Genomic DNA, 20,933 nt, shown 5'->3' on the forward strand with positions numbered 1-20,933 from the left:
TGCCCGTGACTTGAAAGCTGGAAGACAAGGCGCATTTTTCGCAGACTGGAGCATTATATTCCAAACATGGGTTCCATAATGACAAATCACAAAAGATGACCGAGTGGTGCTCCTAAACTCATGAGCTAAGTTATCAGCTTTTCTTGTATTATGATCATGACGGTCTCTATTAAAAGTAAAAAGAATTTCAAAAGCAGGGGTGAGCAGCTGATTCAAATATTTATACGAGAAAATCGCGACTTGGTAATCTCGAATTTGGGATACATCCATTAACTTATTCTTTTTAAAACGCTCATGAGCAGGAACCTAATCAGAATCATCAAATTTAGATAATAATTTTACAGCTCTATTCTGAAGTTTTTGTACTCTTTTGAAACATGTTACAAAATTACTTGCCCATAAAGAGCATCCGTAGCTAATATATGGGTAAAATATAGAAAAATAAATCATTTTCGGAATATTTTTTGGGACTAGATTTTTAATTCTTTGCATCACCCCAAGGCCTTTGCTTAATTTTTCAGCTATTGTGCTTGAATGGTTTTTCCACGACAGGTTTTCATCAATTAAAAACCCCAAATACTTCGTTGTTGCTACTCTTTTTATCACATTTCCTTGAACCGTGATTTGATCATTTCCAGCACTTGACGAAATTCTAGAAAATATCGTGAAAAAAGTCTTAGAAAAGTTTAGGGTTAACATATTTTGCTGAGAAACAGTTAGAAATTCAGAAACTGCATTATGAATTTTATTTTATAAAACATCAAGTAAAGGCACTGCCAGAAAGAGCAAAGTTTCATCTGCAAACAGGATGACACCAGCCTCTGACAGGTAGTGTTTCACTCGATCACTAAAAATATCGCAAAGTAGAAGTCCCAAGATTGAGCCTTGAGAGACCCCACACTCTATTTTCTTTTTTTAAGATAAGAATGACCCATTCTGAACTATCTGATACCGATTGTGTAGATACGATGAAAACCACTCCAGACTTGAACCCTTCACCCCAATCGAGTCAAGAGCTTGAATAAGCTCTGAGTGGTCCACGGTATCGAACGCTTTTTTCATATCCAAAAACACAGCTGCGGGTATGAAACCAGCTTCAAATGCATCATTAATCCAATCAACCAATTTCAGAACTGCTATATCCGTAGACAGCCTTTTTCTGAACCCAAATTGATTTTCAGTTAGAATTTTATTCTTTTCAATATAATAACTTAACTGGGCATGTACCACTTTCTCATATAACTTAGAGAAAAATGGGAGAATAGATATAGGTCTTCGATTCGATGGGTCATCTTTTTTCCCTCCTTTATGAAGAGGAACCACTCTTGCAATCTTTAGTGCTTCCGGAAAGATTCCAAGATCCAGAGAAAGGTTGATGAGGTGCGTCAACACAGGTAAGACACTCGTTTTTGCGGCCTTTATGAGTTTCAGGGAAAACTCGTCCATCCCGCTGGAGCTTGACTTCATCGTAGCCAAGAATCGTGCCACTTCTCGTTCCGAATATCTTGCAAACTCAAAGGAATTCTGACAAGCAGGCTGTCTTTCAACGACAGATCGAAAACTCGCAGATGTGCGTATCTTAGCCCGCACTTAATCGCAAAGTCTTGTCCCTTCATGTGCAAAATAACCAGACAGAAATTCAGACAAGTCTAGAAAATTAACAAGACAACCTCCTGTCGTCTTCATGACTCTCGCTTTCTCCTTAAAGATAAATTGACCCACACGAATTCATATTCTTTTACATGTACTTTTCCTATTCCCTTGATTTTCTTGAAATCCATTTTAAAAATCAATTTTATGAGTCTTCCGTTTTATTGAATTTAAAATATTCCGAAATCTCTTGAATTTTATAAAACTATCATCTGAATGATCCTTTAAATAATTCACATAAAGTTGGTTTTTCTGCTTTATTAAAACTAGAATAGCTTTTGTTATCCATGGTTTCTTGAGAAAATTTCTATTAGGGTTTATTCTTCGCAAGGGAGATGTTTCATTTATTACCTTCGTCACTATCTCACTGAATAGGTCATATGCAGTATTTGGACACTTTTCCTTTATTACACGCGAGAAATTTGTTTCATCCATCATATTTGCAAAACTCTTTAGGTTTTTATTACTCATTTCACGGTAAAACAAAGCCCTTTCATTTAATTTATTTTCCTTTGACTGATTCAGCTTTATTTTACTTATTAAAAGAAGGTGATCCGAGCCGTCGGACACAACCAAATCTACTTGGGATCTTCGAAGCAATCTGTCATTAACGAAAAATTATCCATTAAAGATGCCGAAAGATTCGAAATCCGAGTTGGAATAGTAACAAGAAGAAAACTACCATGTGACACCATCATATTAACAAAATCTGAGCTATTCGCTTTTTTTAGTAAATCTATATTAAAATCTCCAATCATAAATCTGTTTTTATTTTCATTATTAATTTTATCTAACAGTGGTTCAAATTCATCAAGAAAAAAACTAATATCACATGGCGTATTTTTGTAAATTAATCCTAAAACCAAGTTCCCTTCCCCTTCATTTGTTATTTCAATGAAAAGTGTTTCGATCCTTCCTTCAAGCCACAGGGAAAGGTCATCTCTAACCCAATAGTGGGTACCTTCATTAATGAAAAGGCCTAGACCACCCCGCTCCATGGTTGTACGTTCTCTTCGCTCGCAAATATATCCTGGGAAAGAAAAATCCCATGGCAGTGACTTGCTAGAAACAAATGTCTCACAAAGGCCTGCAATACACGGTTTCTTATCTAGCGAACTTAAAATCTTATATAAAGAAGAACACGCCGTCCTTAGACCTTGGCAATTCCAGAAAACGTTCGCTCTTTCTATACTTGCAGGCTTTGAATACTCAAAGGTTATTCGGATTAAGATAATTACTTGGGTGACAATTCAACAAAAAATTATTGATGTATTCATCATCCCCCGCAAGTGTGTCGCGAGCTTGGCTTCCAAAAATAAACCGTTTTATTTCAAATTCATTCAAAGGGTCATCATATATATTTGCACTCATTGAAGAGGGTGACTACCTTTACGACAAAAAAAAGAAAAAAAAGAAAAAAAAAGAAGGAAAATGAAAGAGAGAGAAGAAAAGAAAAAAAACGTGAAAGGAACTGAAAATTTGGCTATAAAATACAAAAGGGAAAACAAGCATACAAGTAATTCAACAACACAATTTACACAACACAAAATTATATGGTCAGATTCGGCAAACGAACCACTTCAGCCATAGCTCAAATTTTACGGATCTCTCCCTCTGAGTTTTTTCCAAAAATCGTCCCGTTATTCGACCAAACATTTCTGTTTCCAAGCTTACTCTTTTCTTGCAATTTCAGCAAGAAAATTCAGCTTCTGTTTCCAAGCTTATTCTTAACACTTTTCTTGCAATTTCAGCAGACTTGAACGCAACCAACGCAGGCAAAGGACGCTTTTTTGCATTTACAATGGTGTCCGAATCAGTATGATTTGCTCGAAATTTAAATACAGAAACTATTGCGGTCGAAGAAAAATCAGAAATTTACATTTTATCTGTAATCACTTTCAATACACACTCAGAGATGGGAAGACCCCCACTATGGTCAACACCATGAAATACGAGCTGATTCAGGCGTTTTTCCTGCTCTATATCATCAAGACGAGTTTCAAGCTGTTCAACCCTATTTTCCAGGGCTAGGTTTGCGTTTTGGAGAGCCCGTAGGTTGTTTTCAATCTCATGAAACTTAGCCAAATACTGAACGAGTATAGAGTCGTGAATCTTAGAAACGATAGAGTCAACTAAATCCGCACAATTTGACATTCCAACTTTTTTACAAACTTCTTTTTCAATATCATTCCGGATATTGGATTTAAGTGTGTCCAAGTCCGATTTAACAGAGTTTACTGAATTCACCGATGTATCTGGTAAACTCGAACCACTAATCTCAAGGTGCTTATGAGGAAAATCAGCTAATCCCGCAAAAGCGTTCGCAACGCCCAATTAATTTTTCCTCTTAGCCTCCTTTGAAATGCTAACAAAGGTCGAAAGCTGTGAGGCTGTTGTTGTCACGATTTCATGGCATCCGTAACAAAATACAACGTAAGATATTTTATTGTTCTTGGCCATAATTATGTCCAACATTTGGCAGGGCAATGGTGGATAACTTCAGAATTTTGCTAGAACAACAGTATCCTCTGTGAACTGAACCATTGAAATGTAGACTATTATCAAAGAGACAAAGAACTGCACTTAACTTTGAATATGTAGGTGAACGTGACCTCATGAATCACCTTATGATCGGTTCATCATTTCAAATATCCAAAAAATTCTATCCGATTTCATTCAATATCCAGTTCATTATTCATTAATTATGTCCAACAAATCATATCCAATTTCATTCAATAGGTCACTGTACGTTTGTAGGTAACAGGTTTTAGATAATGTAATACAAATCACACACTGGTCCTTTCGCTTTGAACAACGAATGATAACTCAACTGCATATGTGACTGTTTCTGACTCTGACTATTAGCGACTTCATTTACTACTAGTTGAAACTACGAATACTTGAGACTCTGACTATTTGTGACAGCGACTTCTTATAACTGTGACAGAGACTATTTTCAACTGCGACTGCTTACAGCTGCGATTACTGGCGATTTTTACTACTTGCAACTGCAGCTGCTTAGAGCTGTAACTGTGAGTTTGTGACTGCACCTACTTACGACTGCAACAACTGGTGACTTGTAACTTTGACAACTTTTGTCGTTGTAACTCTAGGTCGCTTGTAACTTTGACTACTTATTGTCGTTATTTGCCGTTGTGACTGCTACTATTTGTGTGTCTGCGAATACCTGTGACTGTGGCTGTGACCATCTACAACTGCAACTCTGACTACTCGTGACTATAACTAATTTTGAATGTGACTATTTGGAACTAAAACTACTTCAGAAAGTTCTTACCTACGATTGTGACTACTCGTAAATATGACTGTGCCTAATTTTGACTGTGCCTGCAACAACATGTGGTTCGAGCTCAGGACATGTTGTTGGAGATGTTAAACTAAATCAAACGACGCCATATACATTCATCATTGTCAAAAGAGCGTATCTGTTGTATCTCAGGAATGGTTAAAGGTATTAAGTTCGAACTTCTAGGGTATCTTTAGGGGATGTTAAGAAAAATTAAAAGACACTATCTGCATAAACATCCATCTAAATTTCTACAGTATAACTATCATTATAATTTGCGCTGCAAAATTTTTCTCTGAAATATAAAAAGCAAACCAATTATTTGATTCTTAATGAGTAAAACAGAAAAGGCAGAGAAAAATTCCTTTTGTCAATCAATAAAAAAACTATGTCAAACAAACAGAAATTATAAAAAAAAATTCCACAAAAGAAGTTTTTCATAGTTTAAACCTAAGACAAGCAGAAATAAAGTCAAATTGCAGTTCAAGAGTCCCTGTCAGTAAATAAGTGAAACTTTCAACGAACAGAAATTACAATGAAATGACATCTCAAACCTAAGACTAACGGAAACTACCAATAACAGAAGTAGCCATTAGGCCCCTAAATCCACTAAAGAACAAAACATCTCTTGCACTCTACTGAAAACTAATTACATATAAATAGTTTTTTCTTTAAAGTCAATAATGAATGTCAATATATTTTAACCTGTTAGTCTACATTACACTTGTTCTTTTCAGTTTTCTTAGTTATTGAACTATAATGATATTCATTTACATATAATGACAAGTGAAAACACATAGTTTAAAATGAGTTATTTCCAGTAAATCGCAAATGTATTGTCTTTACAAGACATTTATTCTGATTACTAGCGCAATCACAAGCTTGCGTTATTTTCTGTTTGTCTGAAGTTTGAATTTCTTATTTATTGTACTTTTTTTGTTTCAGTACTCAAACCCTTTTACAACAGATAATTCTTATATATTGAAATGGAGCTTCATATATTCTTAGTTGGTATAATAACTGCCATTAGAATGCTATATTTTAGGAATCATTCTAGGAAAAACTTTTTTGTTATTCGAATACTGCGTTGCCTATAGTAAAGGCCATAAGGCTCCAATGTTTTATTATTATTTACTTTTTTCCCAGAAGCACTTCATACGGAAAGGGTGGTCGTATAATATTCGAAGGGGGCTCATCCGATCGGAAATTGAAAGTTCCAGTGTCCTTTTCAAGAGTCAAAAGTGACCAGACGGCAACTAGTCCCCTGTGCCCTTGTACCCTCAATGTATCTGATAAATTTTGAGATAGCCATTTTGTTAAAAATAGTTCAAAGAAGAGATACGAAAGCTCCAAAGTCGACAAAACCTCCCGAGCCAGGGGGCAGGCGTTGTAAGTTATGCCCTGGGAGTAGATATGGTTCTTATTGAAGGAGTGCTCGAAAAAAATTCAGAAGAGGATCATTTGATTTGAAATTGACTGTTCTAGTTCACTTTTTTAAGAGTCAAACATATCAGAGGGCAACTAGCCCTCACGCTCTTTTTCCCCAAACACATCTGATCAAAATTTTGTGTTAGCCATTTTGTTAAAAATAGTTCAAATATCAGAAAACAAAGACTCCGGGGTTAAAACAACTACCCAGAAACCGGGGGCAGCTGTTGTAAATTAGACCCAGGGGCATATCAGGTTTTTATGGAAGAAGTTGTCATATAAACTTTAAACTCTTTCGATTGGAAATTGAAAGCTCTAATTACTTTCTTATGAGTAAAAAGTGTTTGGAGGGCATCTACAGCCCCCTACTCAATTATCTTTTCCCCAAATTCATCTTATCAAAATTTTGAGAGAGCCAATTTGTTCGAAATAGACCAACGATCAGATAAAATAGATTTTGGGGTCAATATAACACCCCAAGGCCCAGAGGAAGGGCTGTAACTTGCCCAAGGGCATATAAGGTTTTTAAGGGTGAGGTGGTCGTATAGGCTTCGGAGGGGACTCAAATGATTAGAAATTGAAAGTTTGACTTCCCGTTTTAAGAGTCAAAAGTTATCAGATGGCAATTTGTCCCTCCTCCTCACACCTCTATCCCCAAATGCAATCTCTTAAAAAATTTGAGTTGGTTATTTTGTTCAAAATAGACCAAAGATCATTACAAAAAAACTCTGGGATTTACACAAACTCCCAGAACCCGGAGGTAAGTGTTGTAAACTATGCCCCGGAGGAAAATAAGGTTTTTATGGAAGTGTTGGTCGTATAAACTTTCGAGGGGCTAATTCGATTGGAAATTGAAAGTTCTAGCTCCCTGTTTGAGAGTCAAAAGAAACTAGAGGGCAACTAACCTGGTCCTCTTTTTTCCCCAAATCCATCCAATCGATTTTTGAGATACCCCTATTTTAAAATAGTTCAAAGAACAGGTAAGCCCGATTGTCACTCCCACTAAAAAAAACATATTAATTATATTTTATTCCGAAACTTATGGAAGCTGACCCCTGTCCCTTTATAGTCCGATCCTCCTCATTCCCCCTAAGATTTTATCAGTGATAAATAATGGGACCTTTGGTCTGACCCCCAGCCGAAAAAACAACTTATTAGTGTTATTTTATTCCAAAAATATGGGAGCTGGCCATGACCTCTAGAAACCTTCCTCCTGGCCTGACCTCCCACTCAAAAAGCTTATTAAGGGTTCTGCATTCTAAAAATCGTGGGAGCTATCCCTGGTCTTCCTCCATGGCCTACCCCCCCCCCCCAAAAAAAAAAACTTGATTACGGTATTTTATTCCAAAAATTATGGGAGATGACCCCTGGCCTGACGTCTAATTCCTCCCAAAATATTATCAAAATCCTAGGAACTGACCCCTGACCCTCCCTCCATGGCCCAACCCCCCTAAAAAAAATCAAAAAAGACAATTTATCAACGACATTTTATTCCGAAAATCATGGGAACTGAACCCTGGACCTCCCTTCATGGCCCAAACCTGACCCCCTCCCCTTCCCCAAATAAAAACAACATAATAACAATATTTTTTTCCCAAAATCATGGGAGCTGACCCCTGGCCCTCCCTCCATGGACCCCCATAAATAAATCTATTATTAACACTTTATTAAAAATATTATGGCAGCTGACCCCTGGCCCTCCCAACATGGCCCAAAACCCTGCCCCCAAAAAAACTAATTAATGATATTCTATTCGAAAAATCATGGGAGCTGATCCTTGGCCCTTCCTCCATGCCCCCCCCCCCCAGAAAAAACAACATATCAACGACTTTTTCTTCCAAAAATATGGGAGCTGACCCCTGGCCCTCTCTCCATGGCCCAATCTTCCCCTCCAAAAAAACTTATGAACGATTCTTTATTTCAAAAATTGGCAGCTGACCCCTGGCCTTTCCTCCATGAACCCCCCATTCCTCCAAAGAAAACTTATCTACTATGTTTTATTCCAAAAACCATGGGATCTGATCCCCTGGCCCTCCCTCCATGGCCTATCCCCCTATACCCCCAAAAAAACTATTAAAGAGATTTTATTTGAAATATCATCGGAGCTGACCTGACCTCTGACCCTCTATTCATGGCCTGACCCCTCCCCCCCCCCCAAAAAAAAAAACAGTAAAGAATTTTATTGACGATATTTTATTCCAAAAATCATGGGAAATGACCCCTGGTTTCCATTTAGGGCCTGATCCCTACCCACTTCCCCCCCCCCCCAAAAAAAAGCTTAATAACCGTATTTTATTCCAATAATCTTAGTATCGGACCCTTACCCTTCCTCCCTGGCCCAACCCACTCCCCCTAAATACCAACTTATTACCGATATTTTACTCCAAAAATCATGGGAACTGACCACTGGCCGGACCACCACGGTCTAACACCCCCCACAAAAAGCTATTAACGTCATTTTATTACAAATATCATGGGTGGTGACCACTGGCCATCCCTCCATGGTAAAAACTCACCTATCCCCCCCCCCCCCAAAAAAAAAAACAAACAACTAATTAACAAGCTTAATTTGTATAATCAAATCAAGCTTAAAACGAACAAAAAAATTTTGCTATTGAAGCATAAATTAAACCTAAAACGAGCAGAAATTAAATAAACAATCATAGCGAACAAACATACAATAAGCATTAATATAAATGAATAAATAAATCTTAAAACTAGTGAAACTTAAATTGAACATGGAAGTCAAGCTTGAAAAGAACAAGAATTACTAGAAGTGAAAGTAAGAAATATTATCTTTCGTGCTCATTACAACATTAAAAATAAACATAAGAATTATAGTAAAACTAAATTTTGAACTGATGAGCTTTCAGCGACTAATATAATTATATATCAAATATTCCGTTTAATTTTATTACTTCTTCCCAGAATGTTCAAGACAAATATAGTTTCATTACAAACTAGAGTTTGGCTACTGCCCCCTTCCCTAACCGTAAAAGTATAAAACCTACTGCGTCATTGGCGATTCACTGAAAACGAATTGTATTACGGATATTTTCTTTCCAGTTATTAGAGCATTGAAAATGAAAATAAGATTTATATTGAAATAGAATGTTTAACTGATGAGTTCACAGCAATTAATATCATTTTATCAAATATTCAGTTTGATTCTATTTGTACTTTCCAAAACTATTCAAGACACATATAGTTTTCAGTAAAGCGCCACTGACACATTAGGACTTTGACTTTTACAGTAAGAAAAGGAGGCAATACCCAACCTCTTGTTTTTTAGCGATTTTTGTTCGTTTCAAGCTCGATTTGCACATTCTGTTTAAGTTCCACTCGTTTTAAGATTTGTTTATTCATTTATATTAGTACCTACTGTGTGTTTTTTTGCTATGATTGTTTATTTAATTTCTGTTCCATTTATATTTCAATAGCAAAATATTTTTGTTTGTTTCAAGTTTGATTTGCATATTCAAATTAAGCTTTACTCGTTTTAAGATTTATTTATTCATTTATATTAGTACCTGTTGTATGTTTTTTTGCTATGATTGTTTATTTGATTTCTGTTCGTTTTGGGTTTCATTTATTTTTTAATAGTAGTTTCTGGTGGTTTTGAGTTTGAGCTATTGCAGGTTTTTATATATCGTGATCTTAAGTTTAATATGACCTTTACTTTTCTTTGAAAAACTTCTTTTTTGGAAAATTTTTTAAATTAATTTTTAGTGAAATGATAATTAAAGGGAATATCTTAATTTAAAAAATATATTAAAATTCGAGGGATTACCCACTTTTCGCCACCTGGTGTATCACACAATTCTTCCACGATTGGCACATTTTCCAAAACACTTGGTATTGTTCCACCATGGTTCGGTGACTTTCGTCATGTTTTGAACATGACACCTGGTGTAGGTGAACTTCCCCCTAAGACATCCACTGCTACTCCCAAATTATTAATTTGATTATCCTAAGATTATTCCATCTATCTTCTACATTATTAAATTGTAAACTCTCTAGTTTTAAATACAACTGTTCTTAAAAAGTTCTTCTCAAATTCTTATTGGATAAGTTGTATCCTATAAGAATAGATCAAATTCGATTGAAATCACAACTATCCGGAAGGAAGTTACAAATTCTAAATTCCAATTTTAAGCTAACCCTAGACACTACTTGACAGCGATCTTCACTTTTAGCATCAATATGGCACTCCAACCTACCCATGTGTCTTGCATCGACTCTCTTGGATTTACAATAACACAATTTTTTAGGTTGACCGTCATGCGATCATGTGGGTACCATTTTAAATTATGTGCCACTTTATGAACAAATACCGTGTTGGGTATAAATAGATGTTGGTTATATGTATTATGCACACACAATTATAACAGTCTAATATCATTGTTGTTTCCATTCCCTACATCAAATTAAACAAAATCTTGAAGATCAGATTACTTGAAGATCAAGATTACAAGATCTTGCAGATCAGAGGTTCACATTTTTACACAATTTCTACAAAGACGACGAACCCACTGTAGCATTAAGATATTCGGGCTAACTAAAATTGATGGTTTTAATGGTAAGATGGTATGTTTGAACAAAGAAAATATCGTTATAATATTTATAAGAGAGATATTGTAAATTAAAACATAACCCATTAAAATACAAAAAGGCAAATTATAAGACAATATTATAAAGGAAAGATCAGTTATTACTAAGAAAATATTGATATTAATATTTTTCAAAAGAAAAGGGTTTCCAAGGTTAAAGGTAATTTTTTATGCCAACCTTGTTGCTGAAAATAATTAGAAGATGATGTTTAGATGGTGACTTATGGTCAGTGGATCTGTACGTGTCAATTCTGCAATTGGCTGAATTTTGACTAACACTATGCTGTTTCATCATTAAACCTGTTGATTTTTAAAATCCGCCATCTCAGAACACAACATATGAACAAGTCTGATGATTACAAGGCATTAAGTTTTACACGGCATTACACGGCTCAGTTTAAGAATTTACGCATGAAATTCCATAGATACAGGCAAGCTAAAGGTATAGGTGATTATTGTCTCTCTCCCCCAGTAGAGAAATCCTATAGATAGAGTTTACAGCTAAAGTATGATGAGCCCCTTAAGAAGACTGGATCTGCTAGAGAAATCATAATTGTGGAGACTAGTAGAAAATCATCGTTGTTGATGGAACTACGAATACAATAAACAAACAGTAGCAATCCACTAATAGAAAAATTAGGTCAAAGGAATCACCTCACAGTATATATATATATTGATAAATTCCTGCTCCCAGATATACCGAGGCTTGCTAAACTAAAAATTCTTAAAAGCATTAATCATTAACCAGTCTTATCAAAGTCAAGCCTTATCAAGGTCTGACAAAGAATCAACAAAACGCCAAAAACACTTTTATCTGCTGTCGAAAATAGAAATGACGTTATTAACAGTAGCTACTATAATTAATATCGTCACATTGCAATTAAAATCTATTGAATACTCTACTTATATATATATATATATATATATATATATATATATATATATATATATATATATATATATATATATATATATATATATATATATATATATATATATATATATCCGGCACTTAGCACGTGGTAGGCTTCTATATATGGATTCTCAATGTCGCTTATCTTCTAACCACAGACGTAAGCCCCTTCTTGATGTCATGACGTCACCGCAGGTTTGTCAAAACCACCCTGGGAAAAATACGAGTTCTTTACATACTGCAAGTGCCTTATTCTTTTATAGAATAGAATATAATATAATTTATTGGCTAAAATAGCACAAAAGCTAGCATAAGCAAGCAAGAATTACAATAACAAAACAGATGTTAGGGGATAAATATAAAACAAAAAATTGATTCAATAATAAAACAGATGTTAGGGGATAAATATAAAACAAAAGTTATATCAATTAATAAAATGGGAAACAAAATAGGGGACAAAAGAGTTTTTGTACCTCATGGTCAACATCTGGGGATACAGGTTTAGTTGACTATTTGGAGCTCTACGAGCATTGAGTCTTTTATTAGGAAGGGTTGGGGTATTTTCTTTAAAGGGAGCGAAAAAACGTCGATGATAGTCAGAACTAAGGCACTTGTGACCAAAGTTCATGGTAAGTATGTGAAGTCGTGATTCCAATGTAATAAGTTCAAGTCTAGCCAAACCTTCATCGTATGTAGTATAGGCCGTCCCCAGAATAATTTTTATTGCTTTTTTTTGAATACTTTTCAATTTTAGAATATTGGTCTTTGGTCAACCCAGGGTGCCAGACAGGGTAAGCATAATCCAGACAGGGTCTTATATAAGAACAATAAATTATTTTAAGGTTTTGGATTGATATGGAGAACCGTTTGAGAAGGGAGAAAGATTTAAGGAGAAAACTACCAGACTTAAGTAAGTAGGAATTGTGGAAGTTCCATTTAAGGTCGTTGTCTAACTGCACACCAAGCAGTTTAACAGTATTTAAATTTGGTATGCAAAGGTAATTATTGATAGGGGGTATATTTTTTTTAAAAGAAAATAACATGAAACTACTTTTGGGTATGCTTAACTTGAGTTTAACATTGTCAAGATCATTCTTTAAATTGTTAATTAGTGAATCGAGTGTAACATTCAAAGTATTAGATGTTTGACAAAGGTTCAGTAATGTCAAATCATCTGCTAATTTAAAAGAGTTGCCAAAACTTGGTAAAACATTATTAAAAACAATTAAAATGCTAAAGGACCTAACTTAATCCCTTGAGGTGCTCCACAGGATATTGAGGAAAAACCTGATGAATCCCCGTTAGGAAGGACTACACATTGCTCATGGCCAGACAAAAAGCTAGCTACCATTCGTAAAACAAAATCTCTTGCACCTAAAGCCCTTGTATTATCTGTAACTGTCTAATGATCCAAATTGCCGTAGGCTTTGCTAATATCAGCAAAAACAGCTTCAACATTAGAACTATTCAACTCAAGATGTTTGAAAATACTGTCAACTGTATAAATTATGCAATGCGTCGTGCAATTATTCGGCCTAAGGCCAAACTGATATGGGTTGATTTTATCATGAATATCGTCAAAAAGGAAATGGTAAATAAAACTTTCAAAGATTTTAGAGAAAATGGAGGTTTTTGATACTTGTCTTAAGTCAGAGGGAACTTTTGGGGTCTTGGTTTTCGGTATAGGAGATATAATAGCTCGTTTAAAACGCACTGGAAAAATACCATCTACAAAACATTGGTTAAAAATAGGAGTTAGAAGTACACTTAAATACTGGGCACATTCCCCAATCAATATGGTAGGGATATCACCTGGGTATACTGACTTATTTGTGTCAAGAGTTTCGAGTTTAAGTTGGGTCTGATGTATTTCAATCACAGGAATGTCACTCACTACACTGTTGGCCAGCATATGCTGGAGTGGCGGATAAATTTTACAAATTGAAGCAAAATGATCATATATGACATCCGCACCGACTAGTTCACCATTACTATCCAGTAGGAAAAACTTTGAGGAGACCTTTCCCATGAGATATTGGACACTTTTGTGGAATTTCTTAGGGTCTGAATACAATAGCTTATTGAGCACATGCGCACCCTGCTCCTTTCTTGCTTTACGGATTTCGCTAACAACGATGTTTCTAAGTTTTCGAGATTCTTAGAAAAATCCTTCCTTAAAGAGTTTATCACGTTCATTTATTAGGCACAAATTTTTTTTTATTTATCCACGGTTTGCAGTTAGATTTGCGAGTAATATTTTTCACTGGAAAGGTGTCACAATATAACTGGAAAAGTTCCGCTGAAAACTTAGAAGCGATTTCATTACCATTGGTAAGACATAGGATATTGGCCCAAAATTTCGAACTAAGTTTTAATTTGAAATGGGCGACCTTCTCGTCAGTAATGGGTCTATAAGAATAACTGTTCAATCGCTTAGGGGAAAAGGAAGATAAAGGGGTCCAAAAGTTGCACAGATGGTCACTTGCCCCTAATCGAGGGGCTATTTTGGGGACACAGTAGTAATCTTCAATGTTGGTAAAAATTAAGTCTAGGGTTTTATCACCGCGTATAGGCTGCTTGACCACTTGATCAAGGCTAAGAGCAGAGCTAAGCCACTTTTGGTCTAGGTCATTCAAATCACCACATAATGTAATTGCAGCATAAGGATACTTGCAGCGAATTCTGTCAGTATAAAGTTGCAGATATGCCGTCAGCTCCTTCTTAAATCCATTACGAGGAAACTTATAAATAATACAAAAAATCATGCAAGATACTTCTTTTGGGAAATTTTTGGGTCTTGTCCTTAGCCATAGAACTTCAGTTTTGGAGTTGTTCCCTATTTCAGGAAATGAAAGTATCCGATTAGGAAGGGTAGACCGACAAAAAAAGCCACTCCTCCACCATGAGTTAGAAAGACACCATCTTTGTCAATCCTGGGCTTAAAAGGGGAGTCATAATTTGGAATGGAGCAAAAGTCTTCAGTTGCAGACCATGTTTCAGTAAGGCAAGCAATATCAATCGGGTTTTTATCGTGACTAATTTGAAGTTCATCCATTTTATTTACCAGTGACCTTACATTCACTAGACGGATTCTGGGAAATGTGTAGGAGGAGGAGCAATGTATCATACCAGGACTTCTTGATTTGCTATTGGACCCTTGTTAGTTCTTGGGTTGATTTGATGCAAATAACGGGACTGAGGAGACGGACTGATTTGGAAATTGAAATGAGAGGAAGCTGGAACGTAACATGGAAGTCTTCTGAATGGGTTTGTTCGGTGCTGTTGACAATTCGGATTCATGTCACTTTTGAGGGCTGATGGGAACAGTGGGCTGGTGTGGCGAACTTCGTTTTTTGGCTGATCAATATTTATAGTGATAATACATTGGCTGATCAATATTTATAGTGATAATACACGGGAGAGAGTACTCTAATGAGAGTGTTTGTGCTCTACTGGCTCTGAGCACACTGGTTTTTTCCATTACCGGGCTTGCGCAAAATTGTTTTGGTTCAAAAAAGCCTTGCAAAATTTATGCAAATTATGCAGGGTTTTGCAAATTTACATGTGTAATGCCCAAATAATTTTGAGGGTCAGCGACACTTGTTTTGTTGCTAAAAAGCCTTATGGATACTGCAACAGCCCTAGTCTTTTTTTGTACTCTAATGGTTCCGAGCACACTAGTGTTTCCATTACTGGGCTCGTGCAACATTTGTTTTGTTTCCTAGAACCCTTCTGGATACATCCGTAGACGTATTCTTTTCGTAGTGTAATGGCTCCAAGTCCACGGGTTTTCCCATTACCGAGCTTGCGCAAGAGTTTATTGATCCTCCTATCGGGCAGTAAACCGGGTAGTTCATTGCCCCTCCAGGCTATAATATTTTTAGGGCAGTAGGATGGCACAGGTTAATTTAAAACTCACAGTGCGATAGCTTCTGGTAAGACGTTACCCGTTGATAAATTGTATTGTTACTGTTCTGATATTAGCGTACGAAAGAGAGCAAAAAGAAGACAGATGTACTGATGTAATAATATTATAAGCCATATTTTACATGGAACCCATGGGACTCCATGCTTACATCCACCCTGAGCCTCATCTAGCCAACCTTTGGAGGATCACATGCCCCCTCCATGGGACCCCAATGCTAGAAGGTTTTGTGTTTATTTTTAAATAGTTTTTTCTTTAACTTAATTTTTAATTTTTATATATTTTTTGAACTTGTTTTTTCTTTTATTTAGCCTTTTCTTGGACTTTTTTTATTTTTTTATTTTTTTGATTATATTTTAAGGCAGATTTTCTATAGTTTTTTTTTAACTTCGTTTTTTTATACTTTGTTTTTCTTACTTTTTTAACTTATTTTTTTTAACTTATTTTTTGTTTTAACTTAGTTTTTCCTTACTTAGATGTTTTTTTTTACTTAAAGATTTTTTCAACTTTTTTTGTGTCTTAAGTTCTAGTGTAGAATGTTTTACTGGACTGTTAATTTGCCTGTAATCAACAATGTAGACTATTCAAAATACAATGAAACATTAAAATATTTTATTTTGTGGTTATACATTCAATTACTTTTTTTCACATTCTACAACTTTTAACACGACAGCATCATGATCTTCGTCCTTGATGCTTATTTTGTCAATAGACTTCTGGGACAAGTCAAGTAGACGCTTGCCATCCTCCATACAACATCCTCCCGGGCATATCTACACTAAATCCTCAGATGTATAGGATAAATTATCATCACCAGTGTAGTAAATATGGTGTTCTACATCCTCTTTGAATGTTCAGTGAAAGTACCTTCCACTAGGAAATCCTCCTCCTCTTCTGTCAAGCCTCAATCGCTTCATATATCCTCCCGGATATATTCTGTGTTCTACTTTAAATGATATAAAATTTAATGTCACTGAAAAACTGTATTAAAAAGAAAGGGGGGGGGGGTGATGTGTTACGTGAATAAGACTAACGGACAACATTTTTCCACCCCTTCGTCCACGACAAGTAGCAATTATTTATGGAAAAAATGGTTTTTGGACCGAAATAAAGAAAAAAAATTCAGATAAAAAACAATAAAGTGAATCCGCCTTGATTAGTACGCTCTCATTGGTCTATATATATATATATATATATATATATATATATATATATATATATATATATATATATAACTGTATGATTCTTTGTTTACTCTTTTTCTCTTTTATAAAGTTGATAAATCCCTAATTACTAAGACGTTCAGGAACAAAGATCAGTATATAGTAAACTGTCTATATTTCATGTATCAATATATAGTAAAGTGTCAATCTGTAATTCTTCTTCTTGTCTGTGCTAGTGTTAGGGTAAATAAGAAGGCAGTGCTCGAAATAACATTTGTTTTGGTAAAGCATAAATATGATTCTCGTATTCAGATCGCACAGAAAACCTTAGCCCCTACTCCTATATATCCTACTCCTGCTTCTGTTCGTTTTAAATTTGACCTGATTATTTATTGCAATTTCCGTTAGTTTTGGGTTTCAATCAATCAATCAATTATATTCAATCAATAAACTCAACAAAATACACTTCAATATAAACTCCCCCGTAAGGCTCTATGCCCAAGAAAAAAACAGGGGAGAAACAAAAATGAAACAAATACTTATAAAACAAAAACATTTTCAACATCATACATTCAAACCTTTAAGAGACTCAACGCCAGAGAAATCATAAGATAAAAAAATCATAACATACAATGATCAACATAAAAAAAAAACATAATTACTAGCTAGAAAATCCCTAACATAATTTTTGAACATACCAAACGAGTGGCAGCTTCGTGCAGACACAGGGAGCGTGTTCCAAATCCTGTTGCAAGTTGTCAGAGGGTTGAAATCAGACCTCACTGATGGAGTATGAAGAATCTGTAAATTGCTGGAAGTGCGGAGATGATAAGTCGATTGATCAGAAACAAAATATATATTATTACATAGAGCAGCAGGAAGACTGTAAAAAGATGAAAGAAAAACAAGAAAGAAAATAGATAGATTTCAAATCAAGCAAGGGTTTAAGTGAAGATCGGTTAGTTTCCTTAATAAGAGTCCTTGATTTATTATAAAGTTTTGAAAGTGGCATAAGAGACGAGGGAAAAGTTGACATCCAAATAACAGAAAAATATGAAACATAAGACTAAACTAGGCTGTAGAACACGATTCTAAGGATCGACCCTGGAATTATATGTTAAAGCTTTCTAAGGATTCAAAGACTCCTGGGGACTTTCATTTTAATCAGGTCAATATGATGCTTGGAGGAAAGATTTTCGTAGAGCAAGATGCCTAGAAATCCAACGTATCTATCCCTAGGTCTACTTAGAGAACGTCTTGATACGTGTATTTCATTTAAGTCAGGGCAAGCCTTTGAAACTCTGGAGAAAATGAGAAAAAATGACTACCCGTCATTTAAGGCAGGATAATTTACATCAAACCATTGGATATCTCTTTCAAAAAGGGCATTTATCTTTGAACGAAGATCAAACTCAGTTCTACCAGCTGTGCCAAGAGTACTGTCATCAGCAAAAGCAATAAGTACACCCGGTAAGGACGAACTCCTGTCACAATTAGTGACGGATGCTGGTTGACAAAGACAACTGCAAATGGTAGGTTTTCAATTTTGAACCGCATTAATAAGGTCATTGACATAGATTAAACAGAGTATCAGCCCAATAACAGATGCTTGTGGAACGCCAAACTTTATTCCCGAAGGGTTAGAAAATTGGGAATCAACCGAGATGACTCGACCAGATAAATATCATAGAAACCAAGAATAAGCATTTCCTTTAATACCAACATGGGACAGTTTCCAAAGAAGAATCTTGTGTGTTAGTGAGTCGAATACTTTTCGTACATCGATAAAAAGGGCAGCAGGTATCAGACCAGAGTCAAGAACTGAATGTAAATAATTCAAAAGAGTTGCGCATGCAAGCTCAGTTGAGTGCTTCGCCCTAAAACCAAACTGAAAATCATGAAAAAAGTGTTCAGGATTAAGAAAATTAAAAGGTCAAGAAAGCATAGCTTTTTCAAATATTTTACTAGACACTCATAAAAGGGATATGGGACGATAATTTTCAGGATCATTCCTTGATCCACCTTTAAAAATAATAATAAGGCTAGCAAGCTTTAAAGCACTTGGGAAAACACCATTTTCAAAGGAAAGATTGACAAGTCTCGTGAGGGCAGAAATGATGACAGGAAGAATGAACTTTACAACCTTAGTCGGAATACAGTCTGGGCCAGAAGACGAAGAACCCATGAAACCATTGACAATTCTGGCTATTTCAGCTTCAGAGGCAGGTTCAAATGCCATTGATTTAGGACAAGGCGGTCCAAGGTAAGATCTAAGGTCAGGCAGAGAAGAAGAAGGACTTACAGAAGAGGCTGTAGTTTTGCCGATATTAGCGAAATAGGAAGTAAATGCATCTTGGACTTTTAGCTCGCCCTCTACGTTTTCACCTTCCATCACAATACTTGAAGGGGCAGAAGGAGGCAGAGAAGATGGCCTAATAACAGAGTTGATTACATGAATTGATGACATGTCTTCCTAATGTATTTACCGCACGCAGAGAATTTTCCGTAATAAAATAAAGATTTGGTCTTACGGCAAAGCGAATTGTAAACTCTTCTATAAGCTTTGAAAAGTTGAAGTTGAGAATCACGAGAAGATGGCTTAGAGGACCTGTAAACCTTCCAAAGATTATTTTTCTTCCTTCAACTTTTAAGGAGTCCCGTAGTCATCCAAGATTCAAAGGGGTTGTTCTTTTCGATGCCGGATTCCACTGGGGTGCAACACATGTATCCAAGGTAACTTCTTTCAAAGAATCACAAGAAGAATTAAACAAAGAATCTAAATCAGATTCATTTTCAGACATACTCCACAAACAACCCGCCAACCCGCACAAACAACCCGCACAAACAACCGTGACCTAAGAAGATGCAAACCCTGATCATTCAATTTTAAAGAGGAAAAACCAGCTCCTTAGTTCCTCCTTGGCAACGCATCGGAAAAATCATACGTGGAAAAAAAAAACAGGAAAATGGTCTGAGATATCACTTGTCAACACAAATTTTGCACCAAGGTGAACGATGAAAAAATATTATCAAGCAAAGAAGCGGTAGTGTTAGTTATGCGAGTTGGAATGCATGCAGAAGGTAATGTTCCACAAGAGAGCATTGTTGAAAGAAAATCCAAAGACGAGGATGACCTCCGGTCACACAAATTAAGGTTAAAGTCACCCATACCGACAAGTTCACATGAATGAAGTTGGATTGTTTCCAAAACCTCATGATGAATCTGAAGGAAAGAGGGAACAGACCCACTAGGAGACCGATACAGATTACCAATAATCAAAGTTTTAGCTTGTGTTTTAATCTCAACAAATATAGATTCAAAAATTCCTTCTTCATTTCTTGACAGGTCACGTCTAACAGAGTGCGGAAGACATTCCGAAACATAAACAGCAAGGCCACCTTTTGCCATCCTACTTCGATTTAAACATTCCATCTTGTACCCAGATAGATGCAATAGAGATTCATTTTTCACATCAAGGAAAGTCTCACAAAGACCAATCAAATCAGGGTGGTCACTACGCACTGTTTTTTTCAACTCATCAAATAAAGAACGAAGGCCCTGTACATTAAGCTGAAGCACAGAGAAACTACCATCTCGTTTGGATACTCGATCTAAATCCGATACATATTTACTATTTACTTAAAAATGTGGATTTGATGGTGATTTATTAGACTTACCTACAGAATTATTGATCAAGCTATGGAAATCTATTGGATTATTTTCAAATTGAAGCAGTCGCTCACCCAAGGAGGAGATGTCACCCGATCTAGAATCAAATAATTTCTTAGACCAAACTGCTTTTCCATTTACGAAAAATTAAGCAGGAAAAACAGGTTTTAATTTTTATAAAGCAGTGAATACAATAAAATAAACACTTAATTAAACAAAAATACTCCGAATATTTCGGTTCCACGTCCGGGAGCCTTTCTCAACGGAAAA

At 35.7% G+C, this 20,933-nt stretch overlaps 1 protein-coding gene and 1 pseudogene across 1 annotated transcript in view; both read right to left on the reverse strand.

The window, feature by feature from the left end:
* The window catches only part of LOC148942427 (protein argonaute-2-like), a 295,554-nt gene extending 274,863 nt beyond the window's left edge, over positions 1 to 20,691 (reverse strand). Inside the window, exon 1 of the mRNA XM_089103040.1 lies at positions 20,672 to 20,691. The gene's annotated coding sequence lies outside the window, so the exon portion shown is untranslated. The remainder of the gene's footprint in view (positions 1 to 20,671) is intronic.
* LOC148942428 (uncharacterized) lies at positions 18,318 to 19,460 on the reverse strand (annotated as a pseudogene).
* Positions 20,692 to 20,933: the final 242 nt, after the last annotated feature.

The sequence above is a fragment of the Artemia sp. Qi Xiang Cuo genome, chromosome 17, assembly GCF_049724085.1.
Source record: "Artemia sp. Qi Xiang Cuo chromosome 17, ASM4972408v1, whole genome shotgun sequence".
NCBI classification, from domain to species: Eukaryota; Metazoa; Arthropoda; class Branchiopoda; order Anostraca; family Artemiidae; genus Artemia; species Artemia sp. Qi Xiang Cuo.